Genomic DNA, 5,362 nt, shown 5'->3' with positions numbered 1-5,362 from the left:
GGAGCTCTGCTGCCATCTAGTGGCCAAAGTTCTTCAGTGCACACCCACACTCTTCTTCTGATAAGTAGAAATGTGTATTCATCATCAATCTTTATTGCAGACCAGGCCTACTGAAATGAGATTTTCTTATTTAAACGGGGATAGCAGGTCTAGTCTATGTGTCATACATGATCATTTCGCGATATGTCCATATTTTATATGGACATATTGATATGTCCATATTTTATATGGACATATCGAATAAAAAGCCTTGCCTGTACCGGAAATAGCAGACGATGTGCGTGTGACGTCACCGGTGTGCGGGCTCCTCACATCATCATATTGTTTATAATGTGGGCCACCAGCAGTAAGAGCAATTCGGACCGAGAAAGCGACGATTTCCCCATTAATTTGAGCAAGGATGAAATATTCGTGGATGAGGAAAGTTAGAGTGAAGCACTAAAAAAAAGAAAAAGAATAGGCGGCGGTTGTGGGTGCGTTTCAGATGTAATTAGACACATTTACTAGGATACTTCTGGAAAATCCCTTATCTGCTTATTGTGTTAATAGTGTTTTAGTGAGGATGTGAGGAGCTGTACAACCAGTGACGTCACACGCACATCGTCTGCCACTTCCGGTAGGAAAATGAATACTAGAAATGTAAGGAAGCGCCACTAGAAAGAGCCTGCATACCAAGTACACAGAATCAGTGAGTTAGAACAGCGTTTCTTAGAAAAGATGTGTTTGTCAGCTGTGGTCAGCAGTACTTAGTTGTAATACACTTTTCCACCACTTGTGGCAGTAATGGAAATACCAAACAAACAGAAGAAGTCTTGAGCTAAAGTGCTGAAGCTGTATTTAATTTCCACTCTAATTGTGTTGAAAGTTTAGTTAAGAAACATATTCAATATTAATGCAGTTTATCTCTGACTCTCAAACTGTGAGCTCCAGCTGGTGGTATGTCAAAGAATAGCTTCATTAGATATTAAAAAATAGTGTTACTATTCAAACTGTGTGTAATGTTACAGTGGCCAAAAATATAAAATATATTCGTTAATTAAAACCTTTGCCTTGTTTTTAATGAATATTTAGGCCAACTACGCTACTGTATTTTGATGTTGATGATTATGGTGGTACTTATTAAATAGTTAGGTCTACTCCGCTACTTTAGTGTAATGTTGATGATTTTGGTGGTACTTAATGAATACTTAGGTCTACTACACTACACTACGGTGGCACTTAATGAATACTTAGGTCTACTACACCAGTGGTCCCCAACCTTTTTGTATCCGCGGACCGGTCAACGCTTAATAATCTGTCCCGCGGCCCCGGGGGGTGTCCTTTTTTTTTCTTTTTTTTTTTTTTTCTTCTTTGTCATGAAAAAGGGACATTTTTGTCACGAAAAAGGGAGTTTTTTGTGGTTGGTGCACTATTTGTAAGTGTATATTGTGTTTTTTTATGTTGATTTGATTAAAAAAAAAGAAAAAATTGTAATTTTTTTATTTTTAATTTTTTTTTTATAAAAAATTATTCTGCGGCCCGGTACCAATCGGGCCACTGCCCGGTACCGGGCCGCGGCCCGGTGGTTGGGGACCACTGTACTACACTACATTATGGTGGTACTTAATGAATACTTATGTCTACTACACTACTGTATTTAATGTTGTCATTATGGTGGTACTTAATGAATACTTAGGTCTACTACACTACATTACGGTGGTACTTCAATACTTAGGTCTACTACACTGCTGTATTTAATGTTGGCATTATGATGGTACTTAATGAATACTTAGGTCTACTACACTACTGTATTTAATGTTGTCATCATGGTGGTACTTAATGAATACTTAGGTATACTACACTACTGTATTTAATGTTGTCATTATGGTGGTACTTAATGAGTACTTAGGTGTACTAAACTACATTACGGTGGTACTTAATGAATACTTAGGTCTACTACACTACTGTATTTAATGTTGTCATTATGGTGGTACTTAATGAGTACTTAGGTGTACTAAACTACATTACGGTGGTACTTAATGAATACTTAGGTCTACTACACTACTGTATTTAATGTTGTCATTATGGTGGTACTTAATGAATACTTAGGCCTACTACACTACATTATGGTGGTACTTGATTACTTAGGTCTACTACACTACTGTATTTAATGTTGTCATTATGGTGGTACTTAATGAATACTTAGGTCTAATACACTACTGTATTTAATGTTGTCATTATGGTGGTACTTAATGAATACTTAGGTCTACTACACTACTGTATTTAATGTTGTCATTATGGTGGTACTTAATGAATACTTAGGTCTACTACACTACTCTATTTAATGTTGTCATTATGGTGGTACTTAATGAATACTTAGGTCTACTACACTACTGTATTTAATGTTGTCATTATGGTGGTACTTAATGAATACTTAGGTCTACTACACTACTGTATTTAATGTTGTCATTATGGTGGTACTTAATGAATACTTAGGTCTACTACACTACTGTCGCTATTGTTGTCATTATGGTGGTACTTAATGAATACTTAGGTCTACTACACTACTGTATTTAATGTTGTCATTATGGTGGTACTTAAAGAATACTTAGGTCTACTACACTACTGTATTTAATGTTGTCATTATGGTGGTACTTAATGAATACTTAGGTCTACTACACTACTCTATTTAATGTTGTCATTATGGTGGTACTTAATGAATACTTAGGTCTACTACACTACTGTATTTAATGTTGTCATTATGGTGGTACTTAATGAATACTTAGGTCTACTACACTACTGTATTTAATGTTGTCATTATGGTGGTACTTAATGAATACTTAGGTCTACTACACTACTGTCGCTATTGTTGTCATTATGGTGGTACTTAATGAATACTTAGGTCTACTACACTACATCATGGTGGTACTTCAATACTTAGGTCTACTACACTGCTGTATTTAATGTTGTCATTATGGTGGTACTTAATGAATACTTAGGTCTACTACACTACTACATTTCAAATTGTCATTATGGTGGTACTTGAATACTTAGGTCTACTACACTACTGTATGTAATGTTGTCATTATAGTGGTACTTAATGAATACTTAGGTCTACTACACTACATTATGGTGATACTTAATGAAAACTTAGGTCTACTACACTACTGTATTTAATGTTGTCATTATGGTGGTACTTAATGAATACTTAGGTCTACTACACTACTGTATTTAATGTTGTCATTATGGTGGTACTTAATGAATACTTAGGTCTACTACATTACTGTCTCTATTGTTGTCATTATGGTGGTACTTAATGAATACTTAGGTCTACTACACTACATTATGGTGGTACTTGAATACGTAGGTCTACTAAACTACTGTATGTAATGTTGTCATTGTAGTGCTACTTGATGAATACTTAGGTCTACTACACTACATGATGGTGATACTTAATGAATACTTAGGTCTACTACACTACTGTATTTAATGTTGTCATTATGGTGGTACTTAATGAATACTTAGGTCTACTACACTACTGTGTCTATTGTTGTCATTATGGTGGTACTTAATGAATACTTAGGTCTACTACACTACATCATGGTGGTACTTCAATACTTAGGTCTACTACACTGCTGTATTTAATGTTGTCATGATGGTGGTACTTAATGAATACTTAGGTCTACTACACTACTGTGTCTATTGTTGTCATTATGGTGGTACTTAATGAATACTTAGGTCTACTACACTACATTATGGTGGTACTTGAATACGTAGGTCTACTAAACTACTGTATGTAATGTTGTCATTATAGTGGTACTTGATGAATACTTAGGTCTACTACACTACATGATGGTGATACTTAATGAATACTTAGGTCTACTACACTACTGTGTTTAATGTTGTCATTATGGTGGTACTTAATGAATACTTAGGTCTACTACATTACTGTCTCTATTGTTGTCATTATGGTGGTACTTAATGAATACTTAGGTCTACTACACTACATCATGGTGGTACTTCAATACTTAGGTCTATTACACTGCTGTATTTAGTGTTGTCATGATGGTGGTACTTAATGAATACTTAGGTCTACTACACTACTACATTTCATATTGTCATTATGGTGGTACTTAATGAATACTTAGGTCTACTACACTACATTATGGTGGTACTTGAATACGTAGGTCTACTAAACTACTGTATGTAATGTTGTCATTATAGTGCTACTTGATGAATACTTAGATCTACTACACTACATGATGGTGATTCTTAATGAATACTTAGGTCTACTACACTACTGTATTTAATGTTGTCATTATGGTGGTACTTAATGAATACTTAGGTCTACTACACTACTGTGTCTATTGTTGTCATTATGGTGGTACTTAATGAATACTTAGGTCTACTACACTACTGTCTTTATTGTTGTCATTATGGTGGTACTTAATGAATACTTAGGTCTACTACACTACTACATTTCATATTGTCATTATGGCGGTACTTAATGAATACTTAGGTCTACTACACTACATTATGGTGGTACTTGAATACTTAGGTCTACTACACTACTGTATGTAATGTTGTCATTATAGTGGTACTTAATGAATACTTAGGTCTACTACACTACTACATTTCATATTGTCATTATGGTGGTACTTAATGAATACTTAGGTCTACTGCACTAATATAGTACTTAATGAATACCTAGGTCTACTACACTACTTGTAAAGCCAAGTGATTTTTGAGGTGATACTTAGTGAAAACAAGTTTGAGAACCACTAGTGTATATGTTTTATAAACATAGTTGTGTATGTAAATGATTTTTTGGTCAGTTATTTATGAATGTCTTCTTTTGCAGTAAGTATTTTTGCTTAGCAATAATTGTTGGAATCATTTTAACTTAAGTATAAGGTTCTTGTGTTATATAAATAAAACATTTGTGATTAACAGAAGGTTTCATATCCTTTGACAAGGTTGTAACTGTAAGTAGGTTCCATATAATTGTTCAATATAATCAAAAGTAAGGTTACTACTTCAGTAATAACATTTGAGTGGGTCCCGGCCTCCTGGGTCGGGCCCCCAGGTCAAAACGGTTGTGATGTGCTTTTGGCAGCACATAATGTTCAGCCCTTCCAGTGTGTGCATGGAGACGGTCATGCATACCCTCTTTCTTGTCCTGGGTGGACATTAGTTGGAAGAAAAGAGGCCAAAGATGGGAGAGCAGGAGTTCGAGGCCTGCAGCGTAACGTTACACCCACAAACAAAACACAGATCAATAACAGCAGTCTCCAAGGGGGGAGCCTACTAAATGACATTGGTATGTGTTATTCTACATGCCATGTCCTCTTTGTGTTGATAGGAGAAAGACATTATGAAAACT

Source organism: Nerophis ophidion, linkage group LG17, assembly GCF_033978795.1.
Source record: "Nerophis ophidion isolate RoL-2023_Sa linkage group LG17, RoL_Noph_v1.0, whole genome shotgun sequence".
Classification (NCBI taxonomy): Eukaryota; Metazoa; Chordata; class Actinopteri; order Syngnathiformes; family Syngnathidae; genus Nerophis; species Nerophis ophidion.
The sequence above is the reverse complement of the archived record's forward strand: the minus strand, read 5'-3'. Positions refer to the sequence as shown.